The 20,109-nt window shown below is 49.8% G+C and overlaps 1 non-coding gene across 1 annotated transcript; it reads right to left on the bottom strand.

The window, feature by feature from the left end:
* Positions 1-19,170: 19,170 nt before the first annotated feature.
* LOC116855115 lies at positions 19,171-19,298 on the bottom strand. Its single transcript, XR_004380288.1, has one exon. It is a non-coding gene; the product is annotated as a small nucleolar RNA SNORA17 (small nucleolar RNA).
* Positions 19,299-20,109: the final 811 nt, after the last annotated feature.

The following is a 20,109-nucleotide window of genomic DNA, read 5'->3' as shown; positions in this document are numbered from 1 at the left end:
ACAGAGCGGGCAAATCATAAATTAACCTCTCCTGGGTAGTTGAAGGTCATTATGACGAACATCAGTATGGCCGCGGGCTGAGACACAGAAGTACATTCAGTGTTTGGGACATTTGCTGAATGGGGGGTGATCTCAGCAATGGCCCCGAAATGGGCTTTTTGGGAAGAATCCCTGACATCAGCTTGTTCTTGCTTCCGAAGAGGGCAGTGCCGTGTTCCCCCTTCTTCACAAAGGCAAAACAGAACCTTGGCCCCAGAAGCTGTGTGACCATGGTTCAGTGGCTCAGAATCTTCATCTATAAAATCAGGAGCAACGTCGTGAAATCGGATTGTGCACGTTTGGAACATGCATGAGATGCATTAGAACAATGCTAAGGACGGTGCCCACCCAACACATAAGAAGAGCCCTCCCCGTTCTTTATCACTGTTCGCCGCTGAAGACGAGTCCTCAGATCTGGTTTACTCGGTCTATGTTCTTTTGCATTGTGCTCGCCGACATCCTGGAGCTGATGGGAAACCACACCCCTGAGATGGTCCCTGGGTTCATGTGGCCACCAGCCATTGCGCCAATTCTAATCAATGCGGCTCACCTCCAGCCCCTGCCTTGTCTAGTAAGAAAGGGTAGAAAGAGATTTCCCTGGGCCAGGGCCCTCACTGCACCACAGGCCTCTTGCACTCCATCCCAGAAGGAAGCACCCTCCCCGTGTGCGCTCAGGGCAGCCGCAACAGGCAGTCTGGCCATTAAGTAACAGGGCCTCTCTGGTAGGGGAACAGTGTTGCTGGTCTCCTCCGGGTGCTTCCACCCCAGATTGGAGGAGGAGCTCTTGGCTGAGAGGGAACTAGGAAGCTCCCCGTCTCCCCCGGGAGCGGGAACTGGGCCCAGGACTTCATCAGGATCTGGGGACTCTGTAAGGGGAGTGGGGGAGGTTTGGAGTCGCTGGGAGCAGTCGGGGTACCTGCTGCCCAGCCCCCATCGCCCATTCTGTCAAAGCCCTCGAGGAAGGCACTCTCGGCCCCGAAGATGGCCTTTCCACCGGTGATGTCACCCTCAGCGTTTCCAGCTGGGAGGAAGTCGGGCAGGACCGCACCCGCCACAGCCCCGCCCTGAGCCCTGGGCCAGCCCCTGCTTCGACCCCGGGGGCTCCACACTCTCCCCAAGATTCAATGATTTCCCGAAACCCCAAGACCCGCCACTTCCCCACAGTCATCCCCCTGCTGCTCCCGCCCCCTAGCCGGGGTTCAGGCGACCACAGCCAGGGAGGCGGCTCTCCACCGGCTGTGGGGCGCTGGGGAGCGGTTTCTAACCAGACCCTGGGTGCAGACCCAAGACTGGGGACACTGGTGCCCCGCAGTCCCCCTCCCACGCGAGGACCAGCACCTTTGTTTCTGCGGCCGGCCTTCTCCCTTGCTTTGGCGGATGCCGTCCCGCAGACGCCGCTGGCTCGGCACCTGCTCGGCTCTGCCACCTCGGGGCTGAACGCTGCCGGCCCTCCCTGTGGAACCACTCAGTCTCGGCCCCAACCCTCCTTCCTTATCAACACACACAAACCTGCATACCCGTCCCTACCCTCCCTCCACCGACAGTGACTCACTGAAGGGGGGGAGCAAAAGGCCAGGCAGGTTTGGAGGAGCCAAATGCCCCTGATGGACACCTGGCATGCTGTGGGTATTTTGATTATTTTTTACTCTCCTCTTTCTCTTTTTTCTTTTTTTTTCCCCCCCCCGGGTATTAGCCTCATTCCCCTCACATCCTGCTCTCTCTGGTCCCTGCCGCATCCCTTCTACTGCCACTTTCTCTCCTTTGAGTGGTTGCCTCCTGCTGGCCAGGGACACCCGGGAGGGCTGAGAGGGCTCCTTTGCTGCCCCCTCCCAACTTCTCCTGGCCTCAATTCCCTCGAGTTCCTTCTCCACCTGGCTCATCCAGTGTGATCCTGTTAAGGAATTCTGGAACACCCAGAATCGCTACCTGAAATGCACTTCTGCGTCGTCCTAGGATTTTCTGGCAAACACTGCCCCCAATGTTTCCAAAATGCCACCTTACAAATGAACGTTCGGTGTGGTCATGAGAAGGTGGTTACATTTTTAAGTCCTCATCTATGAGAAATTTGTTCTTTGAAGTATTCACAAAGGAAATGCAGCAGTGGGAGAGGAGAGGGCTGGCGAGAACATGGACTAGAGGGAAGGACCTCCAGCCAAAGTTTCCTGGGAGTCACTGATGGGCACATGGGGGGTTATTACACCCCACTGTCAACTTTCTCCATAACAGAAAGTTCAAAAGTAGTTCTCTGGCGATCAAAAGTGAAAGAAATGAGTAAATAAACAAAGATTGGCCCAATGTAAATAATTATTGAGGCTGGGTGATGAATACATGTGGGTTTGTTGCATTATTTTCTCTGGTTATTTATATATCTCTATAGATATGTATATATATATGTGAATGAAAACATCAATGGTTTAAAAAAAGCTCAAAAAAATTTTTAAAGATTTTATTTATTTATTTGACAGATCACAAGTAGGCAGAGAAGCAGGCAGAGAGATTGGGGAGGGAGCAGGCTCCCCGCTGAGCAGAGAGCGGGGCTCGATTCCCAGGACCCTGAGATCATGACCTGAGGTGAAGGCAGAGGCTTTAACCCACTGAGCCACCCAACCGCCCCAAAAAGCTCAAAATTTTTAAAAGATGTTGTGTTAGGGGGCCCAGGTGGCTCTGTCGGTTAAGCGTCTGCCTTTGACTCAGGCTGTGATTCTGGTGTCCTTGGATCAAGCCCTGCACTGGGCTCCCCACTCAGCGGGAAGCCTGCTTCTTCCTCTCCCTCTGCCTGCAGGCTTCATCTGCTTGTGCTCTCTCTCTCTCTCTTTCTCTGTCAAATAAATAAATAAAATCTTCTTAAATAAATGATGTCACCTTATCATGGACTCTTCAACTGTGTAAATCCGCTCTCCTGCACGGAGCATGCACTGCCTACATGTTGGCGATGACCATTTCCTCAAAGGCCCCAAGTACAACTGCTGCCTCCTCTCTCAGACCAGCACACTGAAAGGCTCTAGAAAATGCTCCAAGGACTTTCTTGACTGGGCAGTGCTGCTTTTCTATCTCCATGCCTTTGCACATGCCATTCCCTCCGCGAGAACCACCCCTCCCTGACCCACCCGCCCCTCACTCAGCCCTGGCCCCTCTTCCACCAGACTTGCTCTGATGTTCCCAGGCTTTGTGCCCCGACTGAACCATGTACATGCCTCTGTGTCATACATCCACCTTGAATTCCAATATTTGTTTATAGGCCTGGCCGCCACCATATATTAGACTCTCAGCTGCTCAAGAGCAGAGATGATTTTTTATTCAACATCGCATCGTCATGACTTCAAGTACCATCTATATATTCATGACTCCCAAATTAATCTCACCAGCCCAACTCTCCTAAGCACCAGAGCCATAGCTGTAGATCCCAACGCCCCCTGACCTTTTCCCCTTAGATGCTCTAGACCCCTAAAATTCAGTGAATCCTAAACTGAATAAGTTGTCTTTGCCCCAAACGTACCCCTCTTGCTCTTCTTGGCAGGTGAACAGATCCACTCTCCATCCAGTTGCTAACCCCACACTTCTGAGCTTAGCCCTGCACCCCGCCTCTCCTTCACCCCCACTGTGGATTCCACACCCCACAGAGTTGTTGAATGTACCCACCTCCGCCTTCCTCACAGATCCTTCCTTACTTGAGGGCATCACTCTCGCCGGTCAATGCAAAAATCTTCCTAAATGTCCTCTACTCATGCTCCCTCCATCCAATCTCCACAGGAAGCCTGATCTAAGATAATCTTTCCAAAATGCCAATATAATTCTATAATGCCCTATTAAAAGTCTTCTGTCCTCCCTGAAGGACAAATTCCTCATCATGCAACAGGGCTTGCAAGACCCTTAGTGACTGGTCTCAGCTTATCTCTCTACAATTTCCCTCCCCACCCCTGCCACCTGCCCCCATCCCCAATACGCACGCACGCACGCATGCACTGCACGCACGCACGCACGCACGCACACACACACACAGTTGGTCCCACCCCTCAAAACAATGGGCAGTTGCCCGAGGGGCTTTCTCTGTGTGGCCCAGGCAGCCTCCTTCAGCAAATACTCCCCATGCTCTCCTAAGCTTCCAGCTCTGCAGCAAGTCCATGCAGCCACGTGACTGGTTCTGGCCAATGGGTTGAGAGCGGAAGTGATGCGCTCACTCCCAAGCGCTCTCCAATCTGACTTTGCTTGAGTGAGAAATAAGCCTTCCTTGTGTCAAGTGACTTGGAGTTGGTCGTCCTGCAGTATCATCTCCCATAGCCTCTCCAGTTCTTTCCACATGCTCTGCCCTCTTGCCCATAAGGATTTTCCATACTGGCTCTCTAGCACTCACTTCCACACCTAGCCAACTTCTATTTTTCTATCAGGCTTAGCTTAACTGTCCCTTCCTCCTGGACTTCCAAGTCTCGGTATAGGACTCTAAGGACTCTAAGAACTCGCTTCCCACCCTAGGAAATGGCACTTTGAACCGTATGTTATAACTGGACATTCATTTGCCTCTTGTTCCCCACCCCGCACCCCGCAGAGGTCAGCGAAACTAGGGCCCACGCTGTCTTGGCCACAGCTCTCCCCCCAGCACCTGACACAAGACCTGCGCGCAGGATATTGAGCCAATAGTCACCCAGGAGGAAACTTCGTATGCATAGAACCTAGTCCATAGTTCAATAAATATTTGCGAAATGAATGAATCAGTGACTTTGCAACTCCTATAATCAAACAAACAAGCAACAAGAAGGGGTTCTAAAAAGCAGCCCGGTACTCATAAAAAGCCATGAATGACGCAGCTGAGTTCCCAGAAGTCTATAGATCGACAAGTTAGCCCAGCCCCCCTCAGGGCTGCCCTCCACTAAAAGTCAACTACTGTGTTTTAATGTGTCTTTAGCCCCTCTTCTAGTAGTAAACTGTTGGAAATAACTGAGGGACTGGGAGGCTGAGAAGTTCCCCTTTTTAGTGACTTATACTCAGCTGGGGAGACTAAACACCAATGTTGAGAACCCACAGCCAGGTCCTTCCTCGGCTCCTCCCTCACTTCCTTGGGGTCTAACCTTCCCTCCCCCTTACCTACTGGGACCACAGAAGGACTTGCTCCAGGCTTTAACACAGAAGCTATGTAAATAAGGGAAGCATCTTGAGCTCTGGTGCCATTTAAGGCCGCAGCTGTCCCGCAAAGCCACAGGCACTGAGTCAGGTGGCTGGGAGGGCCAAGAAGGGGGGGCAGAGGGGCCCCTCTCCTTAGCTGTCAGACGCCTGCGGTGGTGCTTGGGCCCTTCAGCTCCTCCATTTGTCATTCTCAGCAGAGCCAAGAGCTCAGGTCTCTGGGGACCCGGACCAGCTGCTGCCATTTTCCCTAAGGGTTTCGGCTCAGTGTGGGTGAAACCTTGAGAAATCAGGAGGGAAAGAGCCATCAATCAGATGCAATTCAAGGCAGCACAGATTTATTGGGTAGGCACATCCCTGAGTCCCTGGAAAGAATACTAAAGAAGTCTACGTCCCAGATGCTGCCCTCAAGGGTCTGAGCCCCATGGAAAAAACAAAAACAAAAACAAAAACAAAGTGAAACATGTGAGGGAAAGAAAACGAGAGGACAGTACAAGGCGGGGTATAATCAAGGGAGACATTACGCTGTCTGGTTACGCTGTACGAGGATCAAAAAGGCAGAAGAGTCATGTGACCAGGAGAAAGAAAGGAGGACCTCGCTGTGCTATCGGATGCTGTATGACTGCTCTACAACAAGCAGCACATACATTAGCGCTTGGTCTTTACAAACCTCATGAGATCGACTCCGAAAGGCTCAATAACTTGTCCAAGGTGACAGAGCTGGAGAATGGCAGAAGCAGGCCTCTAACTCATGTCTAATCTCAGAGCCTGTCCAGATGCCCTCATATATATGGCCTCGTAAAGGGTATTGCTTATTATGACCAAGACCTTGAGCTAACACCTTCACACATACTGTCTTTCATCACCACACTACCCTGGGGAAGGGAGGTATTACAACTCCCAATTGACCCTTGACAAAACTGAGGTTCAGAAAAATTAACGTGGGGGCGTCTGGGTGGCTCAGTATGTTAAGCGTCTGCCTTTGGCTCCAGTCATGTTCCCAGGGTTCCCAGGGTCTTGGGATCGAGCCCTGCATCGGGCTCTTTGCTCAGCGGGGAGCCTGCATCTCCCTCTTCCTCTGCCTGCCTCTCTGCCTACTTGTGATCCCTCTCTCTCTCCCTCTGTGTCGAATGAATAAATAAAATATTTAATAATAATAATAATAATAAATAAATAAAATTTAAAATAAAAATTTTTTTAAAGTGGAAGAAAAGTTAATGTGCCACAGGGAAGGGGGAGAATTGGGAGACTCCCTAATTGCCATACTATTCAAGCTAATTCAGACTCAGATACCTTGTGCATTTTCATTTTCCCCTGCTACTGATTTTTATTTGAGCCACAAAGATTTTAGAGACACAAATGCCGGGCACATTTAGATACTGTAGGTTACCTGTTTTTCAAAGACCAGTCGATAAGCAGTCTTTTTACAGCTCAGCAGTCCTCCCTCGGAAGTACGCACAGCCTCATGGGGACTCTCTACTGACGAAGGTCGTATCCCCCCACCAGTTCCACATTAATATCGCCATGAAGTATCACAGGTGAGCTTTTTAACAGCAAGCTTTGTGTTCTGTGCTTTTCCAGTTTCTTCACGTTTTCCAAGTGCCATCAGCTTTTGTTAATCATTTCAAACACCCCTCTATCCCCGGGCACGGTGCTAACCCTTCTTTCCACATGAATTTCATTTTATAGATGAGGAGACTGAGGGTCAGGGTGGCTGTTACTTGCTCCAGATCATACAATTTAGTCAGTTGCAGAGCCAGATTTCCTGCCTCCAGGACCAGAACCTGTTTTTACACCATTGTCAGTGAAAACTCTTCACCTGAGTAGGCAGTAAGGCATCTCTTAAATCACTTTTTGAAAAACTTTTAAACCTGTAAATGGGCACTTTGTTCACACAAAAATACAGAAACACATATTTGTCCATCTCACTGACAACCTTTGTAACTGTTGACAAGTAACATAATCTCTCCGGGCCTGAAGCTTCTCATCTTTAAAACATGAGGAAGACAGCTTCTGCAGTATAGGACCATGCTGAGGACCAAATGAGACAGTGTATATAAAACACCAAACATCAGGCCTGGCATATGGTAGGCATTCGATAAATGATATTTATTAGCAGTGACAATATGTATTTATTGCTACTGTTTTCCAAGCTTTATGCTGTGTATTAAAAAATAGTATTTATTGTAAGAATCTGACATCGTATGTGGAAAATACATGTATCTATGTAATATATACATATACACACATACACACACACACACACACACATATGAATGATTGGAGTATACAGAAAATAGTCTAGAGTGACATAAACCAAAATATTAACAATGATCATAGGAGGCTTTCATTTCCTTCTGCATCTTTATATATTTCCCCAATTTTTCTATAAAAACCATGGATGGATTACTTTTGTAACCAAAATAAAGGAAATCTTGGGCAATCCATTTAAAATGCGTTTCATTTTGGAATGAGAGGAACACTTTATTTCAAAGAAGCAATAAAAGTTTAAAACCTTTTAAAAGGTGCACTAGCTTAGTAGCCCCCAGGGAGGGAAGAAGTGGCTTTTCCTACAAGGCTGAGCAAACCCAGCTGACTTCACAGGCGCTTGCTGTGACACCTGGTTCTAGAACACGGACCTTGGGATTGGAAAGGGAGGACTTTTCCGTGGCAACCACCCATCTGGCGGCGCGAATCTCACTTTGGTTGTTCTGAGACCAAGCCCCGATAGGATTCAGAGAGCTCCTGCCTCTCATCACGCCTTCACGGTGACATACACATCCTTCCAGAGTGGAGACCCCGTACTGTGCAGGTGCAGCAGCAGGAGGCCGGCTGCAGCTCTCCGCACCTGGGAAGGCAGATCCAGCTGCAAAGCAAGGACCCACCTGGGCCGGCTAGACAGCAGCATCCACAGACAGAAGGGGTGGCATCTGGGGAGGGGATCGGAGAGAAGAGGAAGTGGCAGAGCCAGACTTGGGGGAGGGGCGAGTGCTTCTGCTTCCCAAGGAATTTCCCATCCAGTCCTCACCATGGACGCAGAGGGTTGTTGGGAAGTCCATCTTGCAGAGGAGGGGGTCTCGGGAAGTTAAGATCCTCGCTCAAGTCCCAGGGCTAGTGTGAGGAGAGCAGCTACCCTGCATGTGTGCGCTTGATTTCAGACAATCCCAAAGCAGATGTTGCAGGAGGGGTGAGGACCTTGGCAAATTGGAGAGCTGAGCGAAAACGGGCCCGCTTTTCAGTTCTGGGGGCTGCGCCATGCCTGAGTGCAGGCCCACGGTGGCCGGGTCTTCTGTTTTGTGAAATGTCTCTGATGATGGAATCATCTTCAAAGTAAAATCAAAGGAAGGCAACTGTGGCTCAGCCAGAACCCCCACCCCACCCCCAGGCTGAGTGAGACCAACCAACCTGAGCCTTCGGCCTCAGGGGTCGCCTGGGTCAGAGTAGGACTGCCCAGCCTGTCCAGCGGTGTCTCTTGGGCACGCTGCCGGAAGTGTCATGGATTTCAGGCTCCCCTGGGGATGAACTGACACTTCCCATTGGGCTGGGGAGGTAACCCCAGAGAAATAAGAAAAGATATACAGGTTTTCAGAGGACAGGTCCAAGAAGAACATGGCCTAGGTCCAAATTAGACAGGAAAGCCGAGTGCTGGACTGGTATGGAGTTCTCTCTGACCACAGACCCTTTATTCTTGTAGGCTGAGTCTGACCCCAGACACTGCTCTGGGGAGACTGTCCATCACTTATACCAGGCTAGACCCTGGGGATAAAGTCAGGAACAGAAGAAGAAATCCTGCTCGGTAGAGTTTACAGTGGAGAGAGAAGAGGCAGAAAATAACCAAGTGCATACACCCTCAGGGCGGGAAGGCCCAGGAAGAAAGGCTAAGCTGGTGAAGGAACACAGGGCACCTGGGCCGAAGGCCACACTGGTCACAGAGGCCTCTCTGACAAGGTGAGATATGGATAGAGACCCGACTTGACGGGCGAGCCCTGGGGATTTCTGGGGAAGAGCAGTTCAGGAAAGGTAGATGCAAAGGCCATGAGGCACGAGGACACAAGACGCAGGAAAAGCCACGAATCAGTGTGCCCGGAGCAGAAAGGAGGGTCGGGGGAGATGAGGTCAGAAGAGGTGAGTAGGGAGGAGAGGGCTCCGTTATATAGGACCATGCTGGCCGTTTCAGGACAGGTTCTAGGGATGAGACAGTAATGAGATCTGCCCTCGGGCTTCAAGGGGCTTACAGCTCGACCCTGGGACCACTATATCCCACTCCCATCCCCTTGTAAGTACTTGTCATCTTGAATTCTCCTCGTGCCCGCATCAGTCTCAGAGCCATCTGGCTGCAGGTGGGACATTCCAGGGATTCGATTCTGTGGTCAGTCCAGGTGTGGGCACCCAGCAGGTGGCCCAGACCTTGTGGAGCCCCACATCAGAGTCGGGCTCATGCCCCTTGCTGAGCAGGCCTTGATCCCCTGCTCTTGAGCCCGGATAGCCTTCCCCAGCCCCCAGAGGCTGTGGTGGGATAGGACCAGGCAAAGCTCCTCTGAAGAGACCACTAACACCGGCCCCTTGGCTAACAATGACCTCTAATGGGCCCCAGAGGCCCCAGAGCGGGGACAGCAAGGATTTTCCCCCAGCTGCAGAATGTCCTTTTCTGGGTCTCTTGAAATTCACCCTATGGTGACACAGCCAGCTCTGGGCAGTGACTAACCCGGATTTGAGGTGAGTCTTTCCATGATGGGGCAATGAGGCTTTGGAAAAAGCCCCCTGCTGCAGGGGTTTTCCTTCTCCTGTGTGCAGTTGGCTCATCCCGAAGTCACAGAAGTTTTACCTTCCTCTTCTCCATTTTCTGAAGCCCATACACACCCTGTTCCTGTGGGAAAAAGAGAAGGGCTGCTCCTACGAGCTCCAGAATCCAGCTTTCATCGAGCTCCTCTGCCGCCCCCGAGCCCCTGCACGCCCCTTGCCTCCCAGGGGCTAGAGCCGCATAGCCTGTCACCACCGCACGTGCCCATCTCCCAGGAGCCCGGAATGCCAAGGGTGGAGGACAGACAAACTGACAGTCGCCATGCAATGGGGCATGTATCCTGATAGAGATCAGCCCAGGGCCCTGGTCGGGAGAGGGGTGGCTGGAGACTGGGACAGATGAGGAAAGGCTGCCCAGAGCTGGTGGCAGAGGGTCTAGAATTAGACACTGAGTTGATGAGAAGCAGGGACAGGACCGATGGAGCAGACAGACAGAAGAGCCTGTGCAAAGACTTGAGTAAAGAAGGCACGTTCAGGCTCCTGCGAGTGGATGTTGGTACGGCGGACTATGTTCTCGTTTATACTTCCACACCCTGACGAAGTCAGGCAGGGCGATGGGACTTTCTTGGACACTGAAATGGGTGCAGAAGGGATACCCATTCACTTACAGACAGAAACGCACCGTCCGAGAGCCAGTGTCCTCTTTCTCTACCCCTGCCATCATGGAAACACATGTCCAACCCAAAGCTTCTTCCAGCCCCAACCCCTGAGTGGCTATAACGAACAGAGCCCCCTGCTGGTCTGAATGGCCATGTCACGTGAGCGAGCCATGGTGTTACCGTGGCATAACCTCGCCTGTTCCTCACTGGTACTATTGCTCTGGCTCCGGGGGGTCACACTGCGGGTGTGTCAGGAGATGAGCCTGCACACGTATGCAGCCAGCTAGATCCCCTATTACTCTTTCTCCTGCTCTCAGACAGCAGCATAGACTGGACGTGAGTGGATTAGAATCGTAGCTTTGTCATTTACTAGTTCTGAGAGTTTGGGAAGTGTAGTTAAATCCTTTGAGCCTGTTTATCCATCTATAAATTGAGAATAATGAAAATAATATTACCTACTTCCCAGAGCAGCTGCGTTTCCTGAGTAAATCAGCGCTGGATCTTCCCTCTCCCCCGTTAGGACCCTTTCACAGCACAAGGTCCCCGGCAGGGCAGGGCGGACTCATTCAGAATGCAAATTCCGCTCCCCCACCCCAGACCAGCTGAGTCTGAATCTCTTCCTGTGAGGCCCAGAAATCTGGGCTTTCAGTAAGCGCTCCATGGAGTGGTTTTGCACATTAGAGTTTAGGAACCCCTGCCCTTAAAGTCTGGATAGACAGTCAAAACCCTGCCTGGGGGCTCCTGGGTGGCTCAGTGGGTTAAGCCTCTGCCTTCAGCTCAGGTCATGATCCCAGGGTCCTGGGATCGAGCCCCGCATTGGGCTCTCAGCTCAGCAGGGAGCCTGCTTTCCTTCCTCTCTCTCTGCCTGCCTCTCTGCCTACTTGTGATTTCTGTCTGTCTAATAAATAAATAAAAGTCTTTAAAAAAAAAAAAAAAAACCTCTGCCTGGAGGAGGGATCATTGGTTGGAGGCTGGCTTGGTCTGAAGCCAAGAATCTTTAGCCTACTGCGGAGCAGGTGCTCACAGAGCCTCGGACAAAAGCCAGAGGCTTATAAAAGCTCTGTATTACTTCGAGGTCCGGTAACCCTACTCGAGCCCTCTCGGTGTGTACAGATCCAGCACTAATCAGCCCTCTGCAGCCAGCCTCGGTTGGTGCTGAGCTTTCCATGAGGAGGAATTCTCCAAGGGAGAAGCTTCAGCAATTCCCCTCTCCTGATCCCTGCCCACCCCAGCCTGGCCTGGGAAGGCCTACCTCCTAAGGATGTGGTACCAGTCCCTCTTCCTTCAGGATGAGGCTGATTCTTAAGAGAATCAGGTAAGATTGAGATCAGGAAGAGGGCTTCAAAACTAGACCCTGGATAAGTAGGCTTCTGAGTGCATAGAGCTGCCCAAAGGCTGCTGAGGAGAGAGATGCTTGGAGTTCCCTGTAAGTAGTGCCCAGACCTGGCCCAGCTGCCCTCCTTGTCAGCAGCTTGCTTCCAACACACGCCATCGTCATATGGCTCCCTTCCTCAACTTCGCTCCAAATCACACATATCCTCAAGAACACACCTGGGGCTGCCCGCCCACGGAATCAGGGGTTCACTTCTTGCTCTGGTTTCAGACCCTTCCAAGTCATATGGCCCCATGTCTTTCCAGTCCTTTCTCCCATGACTTTCCCAACCTACTAAGTTCTCTCTTCCCTCCCCTGCCACTGTAACCCACCTGGGAGAGGGGTTCAGACCGACCACCTGTAACAGATGCTGCTGGCGCCCACTCAGCCCTCCTTTCCCAGGCTGGCACGTCCTTTCCCTGACACCAGGTACAAAAGCCTGGCCCTCCTGCCTCAAGGAAGGTCAGACCTGCATACTGTCCATGGGCCCAGCCTGAGGTTATGCCTCAGATGAACCTCATCTTTGTCTGAGCTCTTCCCTTCTCCCATCCTGTTTTTCTCACTTCCCTCACAGACTTTGTCTCCAGGCAGAATCCTCTCATAAACCACTTGCACAAGAATTTATGTCTTGGGTTTTGCTTCCAGGAGGCCTGGGCTACGACTCCCATGTGATTTGCGAAGTTACCTGGAGGCAATGGTAGCTTCTGGCTCTACCTGCTGGCAGCCTCTACCAGAGGCCACAGAACAGAAGGGCTCACAGGCCAAATGAAGATGCTTGAATCGTGGCCTTTATTTCGTCAAGTTAGAACACTCACTGGAAAGAAGCGAGGCAAAGAGACAGGACAGGTGAACACACGTGGGATTGGGGCCAGCAGGTAGAAGGATCCTGCTTCCTGAATTCCGGGTCACACCACATTCTCCGTCTTGTTCTCTCCCCACTGGTGTGGCTGCAGAGGTCAGCGATGAGGGCAAGCCGAGGGGAACGGCTGGAGGGAGCGCTTGAAGGAAATGTACAAACCGCCTCTACTGGGAAGACTGGGGCCCAGTACACATGTTCACACTGAAGCCCCCCAAGAATCTGCTGAGCAGCTTGGGTTTTATCTGTGTTTCTTGAGGCATCACCTCGGAGTGGCCAACTTAGAAGCGATGTCGCTTCTGTCTAGAGAAGACATGATCCACGCCTTATAAATATTTAAGGTTTACTTGGTCTTCTCACTCCTTGTCTATAAGTAATGTTCTCATCTGATCTATATTCAACCCATATATGTTCTATTTATTCTGTGTCTTAAAAATCTCGTGAGCTACTTGCTTCTATACTTACTGTCTCTCATTTTCCAGAGCAAAATTGAATATTCATAAATAACACGACAAACCAGACAGCTCCCTTTTCCTGAGTTGCCATCTCCTACCCCGTGGTCCCCAGAGCTTTGTGTCACCCGAATATAAAACCACATCCTTCAGTAACAGGACTAGAACTCGACTCAGGTTTTGGGCACTGGTCTGTCTGGTTCTAAATCCGTTGTGCCGGGTAATGTGTTGTTTGGCAACATGGCTTATCTCCTCTCTCTCTCACACACACACACACAGACACACACACACACACACACACATACTGCGCTTGCCTGTGGTGGACCCTTGAATGATGCTGTGGGGTTTAGCTGAATCCATTAGCAATCAGTTTGCTTTCCATGTCACCATCAGTTTGGCTGAAAAAGCCAGAAGACAGAAACAAGCTCCCCACTCCAGCAAAGCTATGAGCAGGGTGAGTGCACAATCCTGGTTTTCATTTGGCAGAGTCAGCCTGTGAATACCAGTGTCCCATTGCACTCCAGATTCAAGAAAGCAAACTCCCAGCACCATGAGACTATAAAACCAGGAGCCTCCGTCCCTTTCCAACTGGTCCACCCATCACAGCCCTAAAAGCTGAGATTTTATATGTGAAAAGTGCTTGCCAGATTCCCAGAATAGCCATGGCAGGAAATTGAATAACAAGGTAAAAGTGTAACCCTGTACTACACCCTTAATATTGGAGGGGAGAGAGTGGTACAGTCCATTAAGAAATAAAAAATCTTACTGTTGGCCAGTCAAGCTCATACACAGAGCTCTTCTTAAGGTTTGAGTCACCCCTTCCAATCCAGAACTGAGGACGAGGATGTGAGAAGGGCTCCCCCACTGCACTGAACAACACTTCAGCCCCACAAAAAGTTTGGGCTCTTCATTCTAGCCATTCTGTGCTGCCCTGCAGGGTCGCCCTTTCCAAGTTAGTCCCTTTACACACTTTCTCTTCTTTTCTCTATCACTTAGGATGCTTTTGGGTGAGAATGAGGGGGAGGGTAACAGCTAACATTTATTGAGTCATGGATTGGGTTCCTGAGAAGAAACTCAGAGACCAGCAGGCACAAATGTGCTGTTTGGATCAACATCTGCAGGAAGGGAGGGAAAAGAAGCAGAATTGGGCAGAGGGAGAAGCTGAGCTGAGACGGAAGCCCAACAAAGACTTCCACCACCCCCAGGGAGAGTTCCAGAACCAGTGTGACCATTCAGAAAGGTCCTGAGTTGAGTTGATCAGTCATGGGATGTAGAGTATTCCCAGAAAGAGGCCCTGCCCTTGGGACAACATGGTCATCTTCCCCTGGGGCAGTACTTGTAAAGCACTCCCCGTCGCTGGGGGAAATAAGTCCTCCATTTTCAAAGTGTGGGCTGGGTGGCCCATCAGATGCCCTGCACCCAGCACATACCTCATGCCCAGTCTTGCCCCACACTCTTCACGTTCTCTCCTTTAATCCTCACAACAATCCTATGAGGTAGGCACTAGAATGATATCCTTTTTGTGTGCAGAAACTGATGCACAGAGAGGTTTAGTAACTTGCCTAGTGTCACACAGCCACAGAATGGTGGAGTCAGGATTTAAACCCAGGCAGACTGACTCTGATGATCATCTGCCCACCACTCCTCCCATGCTAAGAAAAGAAAAGCCAACAAAAACTGGACAAGATTTTTTTTTTTTTTGCCCCAAACATGTAGAACAATGTCTAGCATATAATAGGCACTCAAAATATTTTGAATGAATGAATTGGTTCACAAAGGGAAAAATCCAATGATGTGTGTTTCAAGAGCAACTGGGAGTCTGGCTTCACTTCTCTGCTCTCTGTTCCCTTCCATGTGTTGCCTTCATCCTCAGGATGGCTTCCATAAAGGTCACGAGATGGACCTAGGGCTACCCGTATCTGTGTCTACACCAGGAGGGGAGAGAAATTCACTTCCATATCCATCAGAAGACTCAAGGGTCACACTTCATACTTCCCATTCTGAACTGATCACAGAGGTAAAAGGACTGAGATGATGCCGATTGTTAGAACAGTCAGGAACACCCTTGACATCCCACCCAAATTCAGAAGGCAAATATAAGTGCTGGTAGGAGGTGGGGAGAAGAGGAATGGCTTTGAGAAGATAATCCGTGAACAACCACTCACCCTTCATCTCACGGACCCCCAAGCCCTCAAACTCTTTGCTCTCCTCCCTAGGGTATAGCTTCACCTTCCCCTCATCCCATGCCTAAATGTCCCTTATCTACCACCATTCCACAGCTGAGGGTTTGGGTACATGGACTACCCTCAGATTCTGTGGGAGAAGGGGAACAAGAAGAAAACAGTCCACTGAGAGTGGGGTCTAGACTTGGGATCTTTAAGACAATTCTTTGCACAATTAGATTAACCACTTTGTAGAGCCTCAGATAAGCCCCTGTGGCCACACTATGTAAAATATGCCATTCTCTCTCCTCTTTCCATACCCTATTTTCTTCATAGCCCTTATCTCTGTCTAGACCTCTATTGTGTTTGTATTTATTCAGTTGTGTGATGTCTTTTTTCTCCACTGGAATAGATGCTCCACAAAAGAAACTACTTTATTTCATTCATCCCTGAGTTTTTGTCACCTAAAACAGGTGCTCAGTAGACATAGGACAGATGGATGGATGGATGGATGGATGGATAACCACTATCTTTGTGTTGCTATAGTAACAACCTCAGTCTCCTCCTCCACCTTGAGTGGCATTACAAAAGACCTTTTTCTGTTATCCTCAACTTCGAAGTGACAGTCACCAGGAAGGCAGTTAAAGAAAGACGAGACGGAAAGCCATCCTATCTCAAATAAATCACAGTCTGTGCTCGTACGCCAGAGAACGTCTGATCCATATACACTGATCATCTCTAGGTAGTCCACAGTTTTAGAGGAAACAAATCAATGAAACCATTTGCCTGTACAGATTTCACAGGTGTGAAACGTAAGATTTTGATAACAATCCTTTCAAATCTTAATAATCATTAAATTGATAGAAATCACACACTCACTACAAGGCCAGCAATGGCTGGCTCACCACGGCTAATGTTTAACTGGAGGGTGCTGACTATCTCAGCCAACATGTGTTCACATGGTCCACAGGCTCTTTACCCACAGATAAGGAGGATAATTCTATCATCTTCCACCTGGTGATCGGGGGGGGTGGGCACCAGTTAGGGGTGCCTGGGGGGCTCAGCGGGTTAAGCATCTGCCTTTGGCTCAGGTCATGATCTCAGGGTCCTCGGATGGAGCCCCGCATCAGGCTCTCTGCTCAGCAAGGAGCCTGCTTCTCCCTCTCCTCCCTACACGTGCTAGCTCTTGCTATCTCTGTCTCTGTCTCTCTCTCTCTCTCTCAAATAAATAAAATCTTAAAGAACAAAGAAAAAAAGGAAAAAAAAAAAAACGAAAAAGACCACAGAATTTGAAGCTGATCTCCCAGGATTCCAATCCCAGCTCTACCTTTTACTACTGGGTGGTCTAGAGCAAGTTGATTGATCCTACTTTGCCTCCAATTCCTTATTCATAAACTGAGGATACTGATAGTAGTTACTGCACAGGACTGCTGCAAGGATGGATGAGTTATTGCATGGGAAGCACTGAGAGGACTACTTGGCTCAGAATGAGCACCAATCAAGTGTTAGCTGTTGGGATGTCTGGTCTTCAGTATTGAAGAAATCAGTCATCAGGCAAGTCTCCTTCACTTCCACAACCCATCCATATACACGTAATATACATATAACACACATAACGCATCCATAATGCATACAACATACAACAGAGAGAATAAAACATACAAGACACACAACACACACACACACATAACACAGCCAAACACTTTCATACTCTGTACTTGGTGGTTTCATCCAACTTTAGAGCCAGACCCCTGCTAAAATACACTCAGGGTACTCGTCGCTCTTCCCCACTATATGTCGATGGGATGTCATGCAATGTCATGATAAAGCAATTTACCAACTGCTCATTCAAATTGCTCCCAGAGCAAAATAGTCATTGCCAATTGTGTTTCAGAAGCTTCTCAGCAATAGTGTCTTCTCCAGTGTAGTGTGGTGTCCTGGTGCACAGCTCTGGAGTCAGACATGAGTTCAAATCCTGACGTTACTACTTACCAACTGTGTGACTGGGGAGAGCTGTTACAGTGCTCTGGCTGTAACATTATTCTCATTTTATAGATGAGGAAACAAAGAACCAGAAAGAACAAACTGCTAAACATGACCCTCATGGGGTTATCCACAAAGATTTACTTTGTATGGTCATCATAAGAAATGAAAAGATAGGATACGCGTCTAGACAAGTGCTTGGCACATGCTGATAGACGCTACTACAAAGTGTTGGGCAAGTGGTGGTGGTGGTGGTAATGAATTTCTTTGAGTATTTCTTCAAGTCAGGAAAAAAAAAAAAAAGGCTGCTTTGGCTACATTGTTAACCGTTAATGAAACTGATGCTGACTTGAGTTCCACTAGCACATTTGGGTTCCAGATCCCATAAATTTGACCCAGCGTCATGTTGTAACTGTACCATTTCCCTTAGAGAAATCTGAGAGGTGATGTTTTGACGCTGTTTCATTTTGTTTCATTTCCTCCTGATGGGTGGGCTTAACTTGTTTCTCAATTTAGGCAAAGCAAAAGGGAGAAGTATTTTAAATCCCTGTGATAGCCCATGTCGGTCCTACCTTCTGGTCCCGGAGAAGGAGCCCCAAGTTCTCGTCTCCTCTTCTACAGTATTTGGGCTTTCTCCAGTTCCTGCAATTGCTAAATATCATCCTTTTCTTTGTTTCATACCCCACCCCTTTCAACTTGCCCCCAGTATTTGGGCGCCTTAACAAGGAGTTTTGAAATAATATCTTAACCATATTTCACGTTCTTTTTTCTTTTAAAGATTTTATTTATTTATATGACAGAGAGATCACAAGTAGGCAGAGAGGCAGGCAGAGAGAGAGGGGGAAGCAGGCTCCCTGCTGAGCAGAGAGCCCGATGCGGGACTCGATCCCAGGACCCTGAGACCATGACCTGAGCCGAAGGCAGAGGCTTAACCCACTGAGCCACCCAGGTGCCCCCATATTTCACGTTCTTGTGGTACCTTTCTGTTCACTTGGTGCTTGCATATCCATTCCCCATTACTGGCCGAAGGAAGACGTCAGTTCTCCCTGTGATGGCACAGCTCGGGCTCACAGAGGTGAACCAGCAAGCCCTGGGCGTCAGCCATCAAACAAATGCCACCGTCTCCTGCTACAACAAGAAGGCAGCCTTTAATTGAGACACGTTAAATTGTGGTAAAATCTGGGACACCTGGGTGGCTCAGTCAACTAAGCGTTTGCCTTTGGCTCAGGTCATGATCCCAGGGTCCTGGGATCCAGACCCGCATTGGGCTCCCTGCTCGACGGGGAGTCTGCTTCTCCCTCTCCCTCTGCTTCTCCCCATATTTGTGCTCACTCCTGCTTTCTCTCTGTCAAGTAAATAAATAAAAATCTTTAAAAATAATAATAAAAATAAATTGTGGTAAAATCTATGTAACACAGATTTTACTATTTTAATCACTGTCAAGTGTACAGCTGAGTGGGGTTAAGCACATCCATATCCTCTCACCACCATCCGTCTCCAGAACCCTTTCATCTTCCCAAACTGAAGCTCTGGACCCATTAGACATTAACTCCCTCCTTCCCTTCCCCAGCCCCTGGGAACCATCTTTCCACTTTCTGTCCCGACAAATGTGACTGCACTGGGGACCTCACACAGGAGGACTCGCACTGTGTTTATCCATTGACGAGGCAGGCTCTTTGGAAGCGAGATTTCTGGAGGCTGCACCACAATTCTTTCCTCCACTGCATTTATTTTGCTAATATGTCACATTAGCCAGAAAGAATGCCTATTTGGGGGTGGGGGTGGGGGGTCAAGTGTCAGACTATTAATTATCCAGATGTTCACAGGCCTGAACACTGAGCCTAGAGGAGCCTCTCTTTCTGCCACCTAATGACACAACTGGCACACAGCCGCCGCATCAGAGATGCCTCTGAGGGCAGGAAGGTGTCTGTTCTGTATCCTGAAGTAACCTACCCTCGTGGACACCAGCACTTCGCAGGCCCTGCCCTGCAAAGCAGATGTTTTCTAACGTTTTGTTTTACGCTGAACGCTGTTTGTTCCTCTTCTCCTCCAAGTAATTACTTGACTTGTGGACATCAGCAAAGAAGAAAAGAGAGAAGAGGAGGGGAGGGGAGGGAAGGGGAAGGGAGGGGAGGAAGTGAGGGGAGAGAAGAAAGGAGAAGAGGGAAGGGAAAGGAAGGAAAGGGAAGACAGGGGAAGGGAAGGGAAGGAAAAGGGAAAAAAAGCTTCTAGAGAGGGACCTAGGGCATTTTTACAGTCCACCCCTGACAGTCCCAAAGACTCCCTCTCATCCACTGGCCTGTGTGTTGTTGTTGTTGTTGTTTTGTTTGTTTAAAAGAACTCTGTGATCTACTTCAATTCATGTTTTGCCAAGAAAGCTAACACAGCTGCAAATCCTTTCTGCCGGGAATGCCTTCCAGTCTTTCCAGAGGCCTCTCTGCTGGTTCGGTGGCCACTTCCCTCCCTCCCAGGCTGGCCAGCCTCTCCCAGCCCACTGCCGCCACCCCACACCCGCCCCCCACCCCGGGCGCCCACGGGGCTCCTGTGAGAAGGCACTACTCCCTGGGAGCGCCTTCTCCGTGGTTTCTATTACTTGAAGAAGCACAGGCCCCCTCGGGCACCCCAGCCCCCCTGCTTCGATTCCCCCCTCAGAAAACTGGCTCTTCGGCCCCGCTGGTAAACGGGCTGGCTGTCACCATGACAACGGCCTGGCCCAGAGCCTGGATGACGC

This window comes from Lontra canadensis, unplaced genomic scaffold (genome assembly GCF_010015895.1).
Source record: "Lontra canadensis isolate GAN:19392208 unplaced genomic scaffold, GSC_riverotter_1.0 scaffold98, whole genome shotgun sequence".
NCBI classification, from domain to species: Eukaryota; Metazoa; Chordata; class Mammalia; order Carnivora; family Mustelidae; genus Lontra; species Lontra canadensis.
This window is presented reverse-complemented; position numbering and strand designations above follow the sequence as displayed.